Here is a 19282-nt window from a genome sequence, read left to right as displayed (position 1 = left end):
GATGCTTCCCACGACAAAATACTCAGCCGAATAAAATCCTTTCCTAAGAGCTCTTGGAGCTGAGAGGATAACTCCTGTATATCGGGTGGCGCAAGGTGATACGGTGCCTTGGTAATCGACACCACACCAGGGATCAGGTCGAACTGAAACTCCAACTGCCTCTTGGGAGGCACATGAGGTAGCTCATCCAGAAAAACATCGGGGAAATCACACACAATTGGAACATCAGAAATGGAAATCGATCTCTTCTCATTAATCTGGGTATCCATCATATATGCCAGATAACCCATGCACCCATGCTGCAAACACTGATGGGTTTTGAGCACTCTAACAGCCTTATGGTGCACATGCAACCCTAAATGCTTTGGATCCATGTTTTCTCTAATTATACATGCAATTTGATTTTCCAAAGCATTGTCCTAACTAGCATACAAATCATAAGTACTTGAATAACAAAAACTAGTTAGATGACTCACCTATTTTTGTAGCTTGTTAACTTGGAGCTTTAAGAGCCTAGCACCCCAAATGTGATGCCTCAAATGCTTCACAAAACACCACCAACAACAGAGGACTTGATAGAGAATTACTTACACAAAATCGGCTCTTATGAACTCCTTGAACCACTAGTGTCGATTTTAGGCGCTTAGGGGCTTCTTATACAATTGGAACATCAGAAATGGAAATCGATCTCTTCTCATTAATCTGGGTATCCATCATATATGCCAGATAACCCATGCACCCATGCTGCAAACACTGATGGGTTTTGAGCACTCTAACAGCCTTATGGTGCACATGCAACCCTAAATGCTTTGGATCCATGTTTTCTCTAATTATACATGCAATTTGATTTTCCAAAGCATTGTCCTAACTAGCATACAAATCATAAGTACTTGAATAACAAAAACTAGTTAGATGACTCGCCTATTTTTGTAGCTTGTTAACTTGGAGCTTTAAGAGCCTAGCACCCCAAATGTGATGCCTCAAATGCTTCACAAAACACCACCAACAACGGAGGACTTGATAGAGAATTACTTGCACAAAATCGGCTCTTATGAACTCCTTGAACCACTAGTGTCGATTTTAGGCGCTTAAGGGCTTCTTATATAGTGTGGCAAAGTCTAGGATCACATCCATGTAAACCCTTAGGATCCATGGGTTAAACCTCGATGGACTACCATATTGGTTTAGCCCATCCTAAATAACCATAGGCCCACACTATAAGAATCATTGATTTACCAAATCAATCCCTGTAAATTTAATTAGTCTCTTTTGATCACAAAATTAATTCTTGATCAATACTAATTAAATAATATGATTTCATATTAATATATTAGAACTTATAATATATTAATAAATCATAAATAACCTCTTCTCAAAAGTCCATATTGTCAAATTGTTCTGGTGAAATGCAACTCAAATGGACCATGCTACTCTTAGGTCAAGTACATACCAATTATAGTTATGGGCTTAGACATTAAATCCAACAGTCTCCCACTTAGATAAGTCTAATAACTATAACTACAAGTACGACATTAGACACCGACTAGCAATCGAGCTCTTAAAAGCCTCTGTCAAACTTTGACATGCCATTTAGATAAGGGATCATATAATCCTCTGTTCTTCAAGATATCAGTTGGACAAATACATGGAACAATGTCATACTTATTCTCCAGCAGTTTGTTTCTCGATTTCCGATTTGTTTGACATAGAACTTAATCGAACACATCAATTGAGTTCTGATCGAGTCCGACACATAAGTCAAAACAAAATCATCGAGGGGGCCAAGATATCGCTTTTAATCCTCCAAGGACTAAAAGGAACAAATAAACTTCGACATTATATGCTTGTACTAACTACTTGTTAAATCATACACAATAGTGTGTTTTTATAGCATCAAGTTACTAATGTGGTTTCGCACTATCAATGTACAACCAATTCATAGTTTATCCTTTAATACATAAGAATGGAGGGATATTCGTAATATCTTGTTACAATCTTTTGTTTATCCTGTTTCGGATGAGGAAATTATAAATGGAGATGTTGTTTAGTTCTTATTGTCTGACTATGACATTTTGCGATTCGATGTATATTCAGAAGAATATTTAGTGGTATTTGCACCTTCTATTATTAATGATATCAACTCTTATACATCAAGGCTTATCAAGTTTGATGGAAAATTAAGATATTTTTCTATAAATGGAGATCGTTTGTGGGCTATTTGGGTTTTCATTCAGAATCAATGGGTATAATTAGATGTTACTAATTACAATGCCGGTGCAAATGAATGGTGAGATTATCGAAACAATCTCATTTATTTCTTTAAAGAAAATACGATTCAGCATGTCGTTTCGGCACATCATTCGCATTAAGTATTTTCATTTTGTTCAGATTTTGAGATAGTTACTATGCCAAGTAGAAATATATGATTTTACTTATTTCAAATTGTATTCGAAAACCGTTATTTTTTGTCACGAAGATATTTTAATATTTTATAGTTTTAATCTTCAAGTCATGTTTTATTTTGTTTTATGATATTAATTTTTTTTAATATATATATTCAAGAATTTAATAAATTCATTTTAAGAGTTTTGCAGACATTTATATGTTTTTTATATGCGTTACTAGTGTTTAATCGCGGGTCATAATCTAATACTCTAATATACCTAACTCACATATGATGACAAAAGATAAATCTTATTAACCAAGACTTATTAATTGCTTGATTATAGTTAAAACTGCAGCATCCCCTCACGTCGTTGAGACGTGCTTGTGCCGGCAGACTCGTCTCTAAATATAAAACTGCCTCATAAATTAAAATATAATAACATATCCATTTTCAGTAAAAATATATTATTCTCTTTTCTTTATATATTTGTACTTTTGTAGTATTCTATTTTTATCATTAAATGGTTATACTAATATGCGTATCAGATTAGTATTGTTCTTGTCGTGGGAAATTAATATTATACTATATAATAAATCGTGCATTGGAAAAATAATAATATAATAAGTACAAACATTAATTTTTCATAGCTATCATATTTCATATGTTCAAAATACAAATTAAATGTTTAAAATATAATTAAATACAAACAAAATAAATTCCTTTCAAACAATGTTAGAAATTTGGTATAAAGATCGGATGTTGATTATTTCTGAGAAGGGTTAACATCACAAAACTCCTATGTTTTTGGCATTAAATTGGAAAAAGCTCTGAATTTAATTTTTCATTTACTGTGACCACGATATTTTCTTTGAGTTATCGTTTGAGGGCAAAGAGCCGGTCACCAGCATGTAACCATGTAACCTGCACTAGGGGTGTTGGGTGTTGAACGGGTAATTTTTTCGGGTTTCGGGTAATTCGGGTTTTTTCATGTTAGAAAAATTACCCGTTATCCTACCCAAACTAAATTCGGGTTTGGGTAATTCGGGTATTACCCGAAATATATAATTTTTTTTGAATTTCACCTGAAAATAAATTTAATGAAATAAATACGTCGTGCTTTATTAGTCTTGCTTATATAAACAAACGAAACATAAACGAAGTTACTCAAGTTTTGAACATTGAGATTTTTTAGTCAATAATACATGAGATATCAAGTAATTTTTTAACAACTTAATCTAATCTAATAAGATGTTAAAAAAACAAATACCTAAAGATCTTAATTTAAAAGTTTACAATGTTTAAGATAAATGTAGCCATAAGTTTTGTCATGTTCTGAAGTTTCGTCAAGATAATGAGTTTGTTAGTTGCAATAAAAACTATAATCTAGAAAACAGTTTTAAAGAACATGATGATATATAAAAATTACTTTTAATATTGTTAGTGTCTTATTGTCATAATAAATATATTTATGTTTTACAATAATGATAGTTAGTTTAAGCGTGATCAAATACATGCTATATAGTACAAGCTCTACAAAAAAAAGAATTTTTAAAATAATTTGGGTAATTCGGGTATACCCAAAACCCAAAAAATGTACCCTTTACCCGACCCGAAAAAAAAAATCGGGTAACCCGATTACCCGGAAAAATTTACCCGATGCCCGAAAAAATCAAGCGGGTAATTCGGGTATCAGGTATTTTCGACAGGGCTAACATGTACCATCCGGTCACCACTAAGCTATTCCGTAGCCATCACCTTTCACGAACCATCACTACTAAAGGGTTTTTCATGCATTCGAGAAAGTTTTGACGCTGAGAAGAGTTTCATAGTCCCTAATTTCGCAACTTGAAGCTCCGAAATCGTTGGTGAAGTAAGGTTGGAGTAGAAATGTACGTGTATGGAAACAAGAAATTGATGATTATGAGGGTGGTTATCTTCGTCTATGGAGTTCCAAGTTTGAACTAACAAGTTGTTTTTTTGTTTTTTTTATGAAACAGAGGGCTTCTACTTCTGGAACTAAGAAGCCTAAAGGGCCTAAGCTCCCTAAGAAGACATATCTTCCAGACTCTGACTCCGATGAAGATGCATTTGGCTTTAGCTTCTTGGATTTTTCTGAAGAAATTTTCAAAGCCCCCTCAACACTATGTGATGATCAGTTTCTTAACTTATTGTGTGATGAAAACATATTAAGGAGGAGTATTGATGGAATGGTAGATGATGGAGACATTCCTGGTGTCCAACAAAAAGAGCATGCCCACTTAGATGGGGACAATGAAGATGTTGGTGTGGAGTATAGGGTGCATGATCCCAATGTTGACTAGAAAGAGATGAGGCCCCGATTAGGAGACTGTTATGAATCCCCTGCTCAACTCAGGTTTGCTTTAACTAACTATGCAATCCATGGAGGGTACCATGTAACGCCCCGATCCTCAGGTAGTAATTAATTAAGAATTTCCAGATAAAGCTCTACTCGACGAGTTGGTCAACCTACTCGTCGAGTAGCAGCGGGGTGAGAACGTGTGCTTAGTGACCTACTCGGCGAGTCCACTATTGGGACTCGGCCAGTAGGAGCTAGCAGATAAAACCCTAAATCCTGGGGTTTGCACCCCTATTTAAAGGAGCCTCAGCCTCCTTTGGGACTCCTTGCAGTCTTTGAGAACCCTTGAAACCCTAATTCGTGTGTGTGTGCCTTGGTGTGGGTTTGAAGCTTGGAAAAGAGGATCTTGGAGGAAGGAAGCTAAGAGTGCAAAGGAAATTGAAGCAAGAAAGGAGTGGGAAACGGGTTTTGCCTCAGCTAGCATCGTTTGAAGGTATCAAAGTACCATTCTTACTTCCTTTTCTTCCCTTTGGTTGATTCTAGGGCTTTTTATGGACTTTCAAGTTGGGATGTTGAGCTACGGGCTAGATCTGAAGTTGTAACTTCAGATCTGGACCCTTCTTGGATGCTAGAGTCATAAAGTTGTTGTATTGGTTGTGGTTGGAGTCCCTCTTGGACTAGGAGCTCCATTAAGAACTTAAAATAGACATTTGGAGCCTTTATAACCATGCATACACGTAAAGTTTGCAACTTTACGTGGTAAGTATGCTCTAGAAGCTTGGATCTGTGATTTGGAGCTGCTGCATGGCTCAAAACAAGTTTGTATGGAAAGAGGACTAGATGGACTCGGCGATTCTCAAGGATAACTCGGCGAGTCACATGAAGATGGTCATTAAACTCGGCGAGTTGGATGAATAACTCGGCGAGTCCTATGAAGATCACCATAAAACTCGACGAGTTGATGAGCAACTCGGCGAGTCGAATGGCTTTTCCCTTGGATAGGCATGCATGTGTACCCGTCGAGTTGCAAGGAGGAAACTCGACGGGTGGCCCTTAAGGATTGATCGGATTTGAAGGGACTCGACGAGTCACTCCGATGACTCGGCGAGTTGGAATGTGCTCCACGGACTCGGCGAGTTGAGGTCAACATGGACTGTTGACCTTGATTGAGGACTCTGACCTTGATTAGGAATTACTAAGAGGTTATGGGGTGTCCCATCAGATTAAGAACTTATGAGTATATTGTGCCATGGTTATAGGTGGTGGTGTCGGTGTCAAGTGATCCGATAGTTGGAGTTTGCATTTCAATCGACATCTGCGAGGTGAGTTATCCTCACTATATCGATAGGGTCTATGGCACCAAGGTCGGCCCTTTATGATTTACATCCTGGTTTAGGATGGTTGCTTTGTTATTGCCATGCTAGATTTCATCCTGGTTTAGGATGGGTGTTATGATATTGCTTTGTTAGAATTCATCCTGTTTAGGATGATTGTTATACTAGAGATCGGTTAGATCGGTTGTTATAGTATGCTACATATGATTCTGATTTGTTAGATCAGAATCAGGATAGATAGTATGTTATGCTTTTATGATCCGTAAGGATTGGTATGTTAGTGACCTGCTAGGTCGATACTCTAGTTATGAGTAAAACTCTATGATTGATGGTCAATGAGATAGATATGTTTGCTATGTGTATATGCCAGTATATGATAGTATGCGTACATGGTTAGTTGCTTGTTGGTTAGGTTGAGGCAGTCATGCTTTGTGCTGAAGGCCAACACACCCTCTGAGCGGCCCAGGGAGACTGTAGGCCCACGCGGCGGACCAGTCATGCCGAAGGCTCGGGATAGATTTAGATAGATTGTAGGCCCAGTAGGGCGGACCAGTCCGGCCGATGGCCCAGTATGTATGTTGTTTGATTGATCGTTATGGTTGTGGTTTCTGTCAGGATGGTGTTGATATTTTGGGGGTAGCTCACTAAGCCCTCGGGCTTACAGTTTTCAGTTTATTGTTTCAGGTACTTCAGGAGAGCGAGGGAAGGCGAAGGCGTGACCATACCGCTCCTCATCCTCATGATCTATTTTGGGACACTCTGATGATAAACGAATTGGAAATGTTTTGTAAAAACAATTACTATTTGACTCTTTTTTAGTATTAAAATTTTAAATTTGGAATAAATTATTGGGTGTTACATACCAGTTTTATTTTGAAAAAAGTGATAGAGTGAGGGTTATAGCTAAGTATGGTAGTGGAACCAGGGACAACAATGATAATACCAAAATGCAGTGTCCATTTAGGGTTGCAGCTGGATGGAAGTACAATAAAAGAACATTCCAGATAAAATTTTGTAATGAAATGCATCTATGTGCTAGGAATTATCATTTTGGTTCCTTAGTTACTAGCAGTTGGTTAGCCTAACACTACCTGAAAGATGTAATCATGAAGCCTAAGATGACATTGCTAGATATGCAAGCAGATGTGCTACAAAGGTTTTCAGTGAGTGTATCTCTTGGGCAATGCCAAAGAGCAAGGGCTACTGCAATGGGGATGATAGAAGGGAAGTTAGAAGACCACTATGCCAAGGTTTGGGACTATGCAGCTGCAATTAGGTTGAGTAATCCGGGTACAACTTGCTTGGTGGGGGTAGAAAGTAATATGGGGTTTAACTATTTCAAAAGGTTTTATGTTGGCTTCAAGGCTTTCAGATATGGATGGAGCAGAGGATGTAGAAGGGTAATAGGACTAGATGGTAGCTTCTTGAAGGGGCAGGTTAAGGGGGAGATTTTAACTGCTATTAGGAGGGATGCAGACAACCATGTCTACCCAATAGCATGGGCAGTTGTGAATGTTGATAATAAGGACAACTGGACCTGGTTCATTGATAATTTGGTTGCTGATTTGGATCTTGGTGCTGGAAATGGATTGGTTGTTATCTCATACCAACACAAGGTACCACAACATACACTAGTATACAATATATATTTGTATGTTAAAGTCATTAATATTTACATGTGTTGTGTTGTGTTTTTTGTTAATTATAGGGACTTTTACAGGCTGTGGCAGACCTACTCCCTCATGTTGAGCACAGACAATGTGCTAGACACATCTTTGCAAACTTTAGAAAGAAATTCACAGGATTAGAGCTAAAGAGTTTGTTCTGGGAAGCTGCTATAAGTACAGTGGAAGGGGACTTTCTTGCTACAATGGAGAAGATAAAGAAGATAACAGAAACAGGATACAATTATCTTATGGCAAGGAAACCTGAAACTTGGTGCAGAGCCTTCTTTTCTCATGGGTATGCTTGTGAAGCAGTAGAGAATGGGGTTGCAGAATGCTTCAATGCCATGATCAAACAAATAAGGAAGAAGCCTATAATCACAATGCTTGAGGAAATAAGGATTCTCCTTATGAAAAGGTTTTTTCATCAAGGTCAAGAGGCCACCAAATGGAGGGGTAATTATGGGCCTAGCATACAACTGAAGCTTAATGAATTTGGGAAAGATATGAGGTAATATAAGTTTTTATTGGCATGTATCCAAAAATATTAAGTATGTATTTATATGTGTACTTTGTTTGTTTTGTGTGTAGGTTGTGGACAGTGGTGCCAAGTGGTGGTGATGTGTTTGAGACTAGGTATGGCTACAATGGATACAAGGTTGATTTAGCCAATCACACTTGCACCTACAACTTGTGGATGTTGTCGGGCATACCATGTGTGCATATTCAAGCTACAATCAACTATGTCCACAAAGATACAAGTGAATTCATTTCTTCTTGGTTCCACAAGGACAAATATGTTGCAGCCTACAGTCATAACATACAACCTGTTGGTGGAAGAAACTTGTGGCCAATGACTGAGTTTATTAAACCATTACCACCCCTAGTTAGAAGGATGCCTGGAAGACCCAAAGTAAATAGAGTGAAGCATGCATCTGAATCAGAAGATGCCAAATACCCCTCTCAAAGGTTAAAGGTTACTAGGATTGTGAGGTGTGGAAAGTGCCAACAACTTGGGCATAATAAGATTTCATGCAAAAATGATGAGGTAACTAAGCCACCTGTCCCAAAAAGGAAGATTGGAAGACCTAGGAAAGATGGGGGAGGCCAACCTATCTTTGATCAATTCCCTCCAGTTGAGCCTGCTATACCAAGAAGTGATGTTGCTCCTCCCACAGTTTCAGAATGTGGTGATCAAGTTGGTGGGCCTGATGTACCAAGAAGTGATGTTACTCCTCCCCCAATTTCAGAATCTGGTAATCAAGTAGGTGGTCCTAATGTTAATCCTCTAAAAAGGACTAAGATGATGGCAAGGAGAGGAGGGAAAACGAAAGTGTCTGGATCAAGGAACAAAACACCAAAGAGAACACCTAATGGTAAGAAACATAAGAGTAATGCAAAGGAGGATGTGTCCCTAACCTGTGATGAGGATTTTGTTGATCTTTTTACCCATGCACCTAATGGTAAGCAAGGTATGAGTCAAGCAACAAAGGATGTTCAGGAACAAGAACATGATGACAATGAGGTGAAGGTGAGTGAAAGACTTGCTCTATAAGAGTTGCTGATGTCTGGATATACACATGCTGATGCAGTGGCTGCTATGAAAGAGGTATGTTCTGGTAATCACTATTTTTGGCTTTCATATTGTAGATTTACTAACTACCCCTCCATATTGTAGGTTTATGGAGAGGTTGAGGAACAACATATTGAAGAAAAAGAGGTTGAGGAAGGAGTTGAAGATAGAGAGGTTGAAGATAGAGAGGTTGAAGAAGAAGAAGAAGTTGAAGGCATACAGGTTGGGCAAGAAGAAGTTGAAGGCATAGTGGTTGAGGAAGAAGGAGTTTAAGAGAGAGAGGTTGGAGCAAGAGTCTTACCCTCCAGAAGAAGTTATGGTGCTTAAAAGTTCCATTGGGAGAAAAAGAGGAAACCCTCTGAAAGAATTAGGAAGTTGAAGCTCAGGAAAATGGTTGAAGATGTTGATGGTGGTGGTTCCTCCAAAACCCCTTGGGTTTTAGAGTAAGGAGTTATGTTTAAGGGTTCAATGGGTAGAATGGGCATTAGTAAATAGGTTGCCCTTTTTGTAAACATCTACTTTGGGTACACTTGTCTTTTGGTAACAAGCTTCCAATTCATATCCATAATGTTTAGTAGAATTGGAAGTTTGGTTCTAATTAGGTTAAATGGTATGATAGTGGTTTTTTGGAAGCATTGTAAAGTACATTCCCATTTTTGGGCTGTTAACTGACATTAATATTTGGTATGATTGTTAAGTTATCAATATATATATATATATATATATATATATATATATATATATATATGCCTTGATCACTATAATTGTTGTTACCTTCCATATTTTGGTTAGCTTGGTAAGTAGGTTTATACATATGTATGTGTTAAAGGACTTTATCATTAAGACATAATAAGTTGTTGTCATAGTCATCTCTTACAAAACCAAAAAAATTGCCATACATAACACATGCATCTACTTACTGCCTAACTTGACCAAAATACCCTTACACCTAAACTACTACTACCATTCCACCTGAACCTAACTAATGCCCACAACTTCACAGTGCTTTAACCATAACATTGTGAACCATAAACCCCATCACTATCACCACTACCAAAAGCATGACCATCATTGTAACACCGAAAAATTTTAAATTTATTTTATTCATATTTATTTCATAAAAATGCACATTTTTTTATATAAACACTTTTTATTTAAAAATCATCAACAAGGTTTTCAGAACATTATGAAATTCCAGGATCTGTATTCATCGCTCTTTTCTCTTGTGTGTGTACAATCGAGCCGCCGCCTTCCCGCGATTTTGAAGAACCTGAAACACATAACACGTAACACGGTAAGCACAAAGCTTAGTGAGTTCCCCAAAATACCGCATACAACACATACGCCACTCGAGGCTATAATACGACCCTCCGGTCGATGTGTCTCAGCGGGACCCTCCAGTCCCATAGCTCGTTGGACCCTCTGGTCCGGTCATAGCTCGTTGGACCCTCCGGTCCGATCTATAACATCATACAACATACATATATCACATAGCATATAATCTCATGCATAACACATAAGACCCTCTGGTCAACACATAATACCACTCTAGGTAACATATAGTGAGAAGACTCACCTCGGGTAATTCTCAAAAAGTCTCGAACTCGAAATACCGATCTAGCCGCCACCTAATCACATAAATAAATAACTCTAAATCAGCAATGGCTCTCAAAGGGTAGACAAGTCTCGTACTATGCTTCCCAGAAGGGTAAAAGACCATTCTACCCCTCCCCTGGCCCTATAGTCCATTGGGTTGACTAAACACTAAAAGTAAACAGTCCAACTTTGACCAGACTCGTCGAGTCAGGCAACGACTCGGTAAGTCCACACGCGTAATCAGATTCCTCACAAGGTCTCACTCGACTCACCGAGTCACCCACCCAACTCGTCGGGTCTCCACTGATCACGAAACTCAGGTAAACTCGATCCGACTCATCGAGTCCTCTAATGGACTCGACGAGTCTCCTCCATGACCAAACTCATCTGACCTTCTGAGGTCAGATCTGCTTCACCAACTTGTAGATCTATCTTTCTAGCACCCATAAATCACGTAAAGGTCCAAACTTTACGTCCATGCATCATGATTAGAGCCATAAATGAAGAAATAGCCATCTAAATGGAAACTTAGGCTCAAACTCTCTATGTGACCGCATTAAGCTGAACATAAGGGACTCTCTGGACCTCCCATGGTCCAGATATAAGGCTTATTCCACATTGGGACCTCAAACATTCCATAAACCTTTAAAGAGATTGGTTAAGAAACCCTAGATTCATGAAATCAACATCAAACAGGAGAAATGGTCCGATTTGTTACCTCAAAGTGAAGCTCCAGGCTTCATAACCTCAACACATCAACCCCCTAGTCCCTCTTGCTAGAATCTCATCTTCTCTTTAGAAATGACACACCAAAATGCTCAAAATGGCTCTTCTTTACTCTCTAAGCTCTCAAGGATGATTTAGGGTTTATCCAGGGTAAGGATAGCCGCAATTGAAGACCCTAAGGCTCTTTAAATAGGTCCCAAACCCGGACAATTAGGGTTTTCCTCCACAGCGCCGACTCGGCGAGTCCAATGCTCGACTCGTCGAGTCCATTCATTTAAACACGTCACCTGATCGCGCCCCTACTCAACGAGTTAATCCACCAAATCGCCGAGTCCCTTCGATTAAATCAAAATATATAGATAATATAACATACCCAAGAATCTGGATGTTACAATTCTCCCCCACTTGAATTAGATTTCTTCCTCGAAATCGCTCCTTGACCCCACATAATTAGAATCCAATAACCCATAAGATACCACCGTAGGATCTCATACCACACCAAAATCTCTAAAGAGGACACCTCCCGTACGAATTACCTCATGCCACCTTCTACCAGAATCATCAACTCTGACAACTCACTGTTCCTCTGATTCTTCCTAACGAAAACCATCGATCGCCTATCGATCATCCATACCACTCGCACCACGTGCTCCTCATCACACTCAAAAGAACGAAAGGATCACGCTACATAGGGAACCCATCCCATGTACTATCATCAAAAATTCGTCTGAACAAAGACTCTCAAAACCTTGCCTCCGAACTCAGAGGAATGTTTATGTTTAACCAAAATCATCTACTGACGTATAGCAATCTCAAGCCTCAACTTCCTGCCAGATCTCCCTTTCCAACCCTGAGCACCAGGTTACCCACGACTTTCACTATTGAACCTCCCAAGAAGATCCATGCATGACCCACCACTTCCTTCTCACAACAAGTGTTTCAACCCATGGTGACACACAAGTCACCAATTCTCGCTATCCCCAGCGAACACTAAAATCCACACTCGAATATCAGCTCACTCCTAACACTTGACATCTAAGGCTCAAAAATTTCATGCAACTCACTGCACTATCCCATCCAAATACCGAACCTCTGGTCTCAATTCCAGATGACAACTAACTTTTCAGAGAAGTACTCATTCTCTGAATCTGAAACCTCATATCGCCTTCCCGGCGCACCACTAAAATCAAACTCATCTCAAGAGTTTGATCAATCCCCGGGTTGGACCACTCGTCCCAAGAACCACTCATTTCGAGACTGACGACTTGCAACCCACACTTAACTCACTCATCTACAACAACCACGATTCCATCCAATATAACCACTCCAGACAAATGAGATAACCATAATCTCATCCCTGATTTAACCATCAGGCTCCCCTATCTCATATATTTGGGCTACCCAAGCCAAACAACCTTTCCGCGTTATGCTCTGATCATAGAATAGTTTATCTCAACATTCTCTTACTGACTAGAGAGTACTACCACCCTTGCAGTATCTCAACCCTTCCCTGATTAGTTGTGACAACCCAAAACTTTCCATTATGTTCAACCATCCACTTCAATATGAGTCAAAACTATTTCTACTAACTTTCAAACTTTTTGGAATAAGTTTGAGTGTTTTAAAGATAGTGCTTCAAAAGTTATCAGAAGAGTGGATACCTAGGGTGTATTATGTAGCAATAAGTGCCCAAAACTTCAAGGGTTTTGAGTTTACGGTCCAAAATGGTATTAGGACCGTAAACCCAAAAGACTATATAAGTGAGATTAGAAATTTTAACCACTTTTTCACAATTCCAAAGACTAAAGCCATTTCTCTCTCAAGTATCATCCTGTTTTTCTTCAAGATCTTCAACTACTAAGTGTTTCTAGCCCTGTTATGATTATATCAAGCGTTAAACATCAAGAAATCAACAAAACACCCCAAGAACAAGGTGTTCACGGCACAAGATCTTCTTGGACCGTGAACACTAAATGTGGGGCTTAAATGTGTCCTTTGTCCCTTTAGACCTTGGAAACAAGCATAGAAACAACCCTTAACATGTTTAAACCATAAGAGCATCAAGAAAACACCCAAATATCACAAGGATAAGGTGTTTACGGTCCAAGAATCTCCTTGGACCGTAAACCCTAAAAAGAGTGCTAAAAGTGTGCCAAAGTGCCCCTAAACTCTTGCCAAACCTTAGAAGCAAACATAGAACGTTCCTTTGATGTGTTTAGCACATGAAAACCACAAAAATGCCCCATATATATGTGTTTATGGTTTAGGGAGCTCCCAAAACCATAAACACCTCTTAGGCATGTTTTGATGCCCCAAACTCATTCCTTAAGCTAAGAAACTAGCCTAGACCTTTACCTAGAAGTGTTTAGGACTTGAAAAATTCATTTGACCATAAACCATATGGGTTTACTACCGTAAACCCAAGGAAATATGGTCCAAAACCGTAAACCATATAAAGGGGGTGATATGTTGCCCTAATCACTTCCTAAGGCTAAGACTTGAAGTTAGGATGCTTCAAAAGGACTTCTAGGACTTCAAACCACCGAATGGTCAAAGTAACATGAGTTTACGACTGTAAACTCATGTTTTACCACCGTAAACTCAAGAGGAGTTGGTTACAAAACCATAAACACTAGTTAGTGCCATTTCACTTCCCTTTGTTGAATCACATGTGATTCCAACACCTAGCCAAGGAGTTTCCTAGTCCCGGAAGGTGTTATCTTTCATATAGTTGTTTATAAATACTATATTCATGTCAATATGTGTCCTTATATATCATTTAGGACTTATTGTGTCTCGGGACTTCATTCGTGGAACTTCTCATCCATACGCGCATACCCGTTTGAATCACCCACATCAGGTGAGTTCATACCCCGTAATGAATCTTTTAAACTATTTTAACTGTTTTAAAGGGGGAATACAAGTTGAACATAATGATAATTGTGTAAATGTTTGTTATAAACATCTTTCAAAATGTTACTTATGTCACTTATAAGTTGTCATTACATTTCAAAACTCTTTTAAAGGTTGTGTTACTTTATAGTTGTACAAAACTCCGTTTTTAAAGTATAAGCATAACTTGGTAGACAAACGAGTCTTGTCATTATCAGTACAGTTAGAACATTAGTAAACTATTATAGGTATAGTTTAGGAGAATGCTATTCATTACTTCTAGTACAATGAAGCACACAAAGAAACAATACCAGAACAGAACAAACAGTGAAGACAATCAAATAATACCAGAACAGAACAAACAGTGAAGAGAATCAAACAACACCAGAACAGAACATAACAAACAAGTTAATTTGCTATAGCATGATAACACACAGACAGGATCTCATTATACCAATGAATCACTAACGCATTAGTGATAGTTATATTGGGTATACATGATCATATAACTTTAATGTGAATTACACGGCTTGCATGGTTTTGTTGGGGTCGCGTTGGGTTCCCTCAATCTCTTTACATGAGAGCGTTTAGTAGGGGTTCTAGCTTTCACATTATGACCGTAATAAAACAAATATGTTTTAGGTTAATAGTACCTCCGCATGTCATTATAAACGACATCAGAGTACTCACTTCTCCCATTACTTTCATAAAGTGTCGGTAACACTTGAAGGTTAATCTATTTTCTATTCGAGAAAGTTATAAACTAGGGAGAATATACTTTACATTTGACAAAGGAACAATAGAGTCTTGGTAGAAGACTACTTTCAAAACAGTAGAGTCTTGGTAGAAGACTACTTTCAAAACAGTCGAGTCTTGGTAGAAGGCTACTTTTAAAAGTTAGGATCGTGATGCTAACTTTATGATTCCTTAATATATACACTATAGGATACATATATTCTAAGTAGATTCCGACAGCTAATAGGATGTGTGCTCTTCGTTGTACGTCCTGTTCCGGTTGGATGTGGGCTTACAACGAGGTCACCCAATCTATGATCTACCCGAATCTATATATATTTATGCTTAGTATGCATTAAGTCATCATAAGGGTACCAGGTATGGAACAGGTCATAGGACACAGAGTCAATGCACAGTTTTTCTAGTACAAAACTTACGTTTCAAAGTCAGTACTTTTGGTATACAAAACTAGCAATTTCCCAGTTAAGGGCTTAATCCATTTTATTAAGCCAGTATAGTTTTAAAGACTTTAAGTGAGTTAACTCTATAACACCTTAGTTTATACACCATGTTTATATATAAAACTAATATCCGATAGATAGCTAAATGTGTGTTTTCCCCTGACGTCCTGTTCCCGTTAGATGTGGGCTTAGGGCAGATTCCCCCAATTAACTATCTACCCGATATCAGATTATATATAGCAGTATAAACACAGCTATTATAAAAGTAATCACCATAGTCAATATTTTACTATAAGAAATATAGGTTTTCTTAAAGGAACTCTCCATTAGATATAAAGGAACCATTACAAATAACTCCATGAGTAACAAGTGAATACACCAAGATTATATATGACAACGATCCAACAACCAATGGAATGTGTGTTATCCGCCTTACGTATTGTACCCCGTTGGGTTGTGAGTTGAGGGCAGATGTGCACAATCGATTATTTATTTACTCCAAGTATATATAACTTGTACCCACTTAGTACGCATAGAAAGGCTTGTAGTGTCATTTTACTTAACTTCCATTAAAGTAGGAAATATAGGATTTTCTAGAGGAACAGGCAAACTTTTCAAAACAAAACTTACAGCTTACATCACTTTACATATACATTTTCAACAACACTTTACAGCTTACTCACATTACTAAAATCTTATGAACTCACCGGCTTAATTGCTGATCAACTCTTTCAAATAACTTGTATTCTCAGGAGACTATTAGACAGGTGCTCGTGCTGGGACTTCAGAAGATGGAGCATTATAGCTTCAAGTCTTGTTTTGTTATTTGTTTATGACTTCTATGTTTTGTGAACACATACATTGTAAAAACTTTCTTTCTAAATGAAATGGTTGTTCATTACTTGCTTACCATATACATATCTCGTGATACTTGACATGACGTCCTCCACCCCCGAACATTTCCGTCGTTCCGGTTTTGGGGTGTGACATTAGTGCATGCTACGGCTCCCCGTGGCATCACTACAACCTCTCTCTGATCCATGAGTACTACGGCTCCCCGTAGCATCACCCCAACCTCTCTGATCCGTGAATACTACGGCTCCCCGTAGCATCACCCTAACCTCTCTGGTCTGTGAATACTACGGCTCCCCGTAGCATCACTACAACCTCTGCTCTAAGCCACTGAACGGCGGCTCCCTGCAGTCTTACCGCGCCAGCTCTTACCTCTTCATAATCTCATTTTCACATAGACGCCACACTGGCGATCATGAACTCATGCCCTGCGGACCGGCCACGCGTAGGTGTACACACTTACTCAAGCTATGCACTGTTATTTCTAACAGCATCCGAACACACCTTTCCCTGCTTCAACCCACCTTCCCGAATAATCTCACCTGATGCCATTTGTCCATAGGGTTCTCACCGGAACCGTACTCACTTGATACCCACTATCTGCCTCCGACTCACAATTCCAAAATAATCTGAACTTAATGACCGCATTTTCTGATACTTCAGGACACCATCACATCATCCTACGATGCCTTATCTCAATCACTGATCTCACACTCACAGCATCATACACGGATACTACCTCCCTTCATTAGAATCTCGAAATCGATCTTCATCTTGCAACACTTGCAACCTTGAAGTATTCCCTTTCCAAATTGAACACAGGACATCGCCATTAACCCGAAACTCGACTACAAGGACCCGAAAATTCACCCATTACCGATCGCTACTCATACCATCCTACTCATACCGTCTCCGAAATTAACTAACAGACCAATTTTTGCCATTCCTGGTGAGGAGATCACATTCTGAACATATACCTGTCAACCTCTGCTGCTACTCTCTGAACTCAAGGACTTAACTGTCTCGTCTTGTTTTACACACTAAAATTCTGACCCAAACAACCTCTCTGACCAACGGCTACCTACCATAGAATCACTCATTCCTCCCTGATCTTGCACGACATGCATCATCTCACTTGCACCTTGCCCTATCCACCAATTTAGCCCTGAACCCATTAATCTGCAACAAATCACTATAACCCATCCTCTAACTGCCTCTGCACAATTCTCAAATCCCTTCAGCAATTACCTGGTTCTCCCCCACTTAGGGTTCAAACCATCGCCAATTGGCGCACTTTCAATCCATCCACAGACTGCTTCCATTAACAACATCGCATCTATTCTCTGATTGAGCTACGCAACGCTTGATGATCTCCCCGATTAGAAACCTAGCAATACCAAATACTCTGAATCACAGACGAAGCCCTCATAACTTCTCCTCATGACTTCCTTTAATCATTCAGGACCTCATACTGCCCCATAACTGGACATCCCAACTGCCCCGATTCACCCAAGACTCTCCGTTTCCACCATTGGCTCTATGGTACAAGAAATACTTCACCACGGACAAACCACTCAAACACCCTGAAAAGATCACCGCCAGTACTACTCCACGGCCTCCAATATCTGGAACCAGAAACTCGATAGCTCATTCCCCTTCTCAAGAAAGGAAACCACTTAACTCTAGCCATAGAAGGTGATGGCTCGTCCATCAGCTGGTGGCTTGACTCGAACCCCGATTCTTCAACAACATCATCCCACTTATCCTTAAGCCGTGCAGTTTCCACTGGCACCTCACAAAGAAAACATCTTAGAACGAATCCCATTTCTCTTTCAAGCATACTCCCTTGAACTCATTCAAATTGGCCCTCAATCCGCATACTCTCTCATACCTGATCTTGGTATAATCAACATAATGGCATAACTGGTAGGACCAGTAACACTAATTATCGCAGCCATGGTACTCGAACCATGTTGCTATCTCTCTGCCTGCTATAAATCATGGTTACTGAACCATGTTATATTCTCTCAATCCGCTACAAATCATGGTACTCAAACCACGACATCACTTCCCAACCTGCTTCCAAGCATGGTACTCAAAACATAAAATCACCTCTCATCTGCCACTGATCATGGTACTCAAACCATACGATCCCTCTCATCTGCCACTGATCATGGTACTCAAACCATACGATCCCTCTTATCTGCTACTTAGAATCCCAGGAACTCTCCATGTATCGAGTATGGGTCCTCTGCTTTCAGTAGTCGGGCCCATACTACCTACCACATCTACCCATACTTTCCACATAAATCATTCCAGATCTCCTAAGTAGCTGCTCAACCTCCTCACTTACAAATTCCGCCCTGCTGGCCTCTCTTCCTGCGAATACTCTCCCTTATCCGCCTACTCATCCAACAAAGATCACTTCCTAGGCTCTTCCTAGGTTCCCACACCTTCCTGCCATCAGCTGGTGAAGAACTCAAAGTGATGCCAGCCGTCTACCTCCTGAATATCGTCATATTCACTTAGTAACCGACTCCCATCACCGAGAATTCCCCAAAGCACGAAGCAAGCAGCATTCGGGCATCGAATAGTCCCTTATCAGCACGTATCACTACTCTAGGTTACAACTCCGCTTGTTACACTCGTAATCAAAGACGTCACCGAGCTCAAGCAACTCCACCCCTCGCGGGTATCCGACTACCTTCTCAGAAGGCTCCTCAAATGCTCATCTAGGTATCTCTCC

Source organism: Lactuca sativa, chromosome 8 (genome assembly GCF_002870075.4).
Source record: "Lactuca sativa cultivar Salinas chromosome 8, Lsat_Salinas_v11, whole genome shotgun sequence".
Lineage (NCBI taxonomy): Eukaryota > Viridiplantae > Streptophyta > Magnoliopsida > Asterales > Asteraceae > Lactuca > Lactuca sativa.
This window is presented reverse-complemented; position numbering follows the sequence as displayed.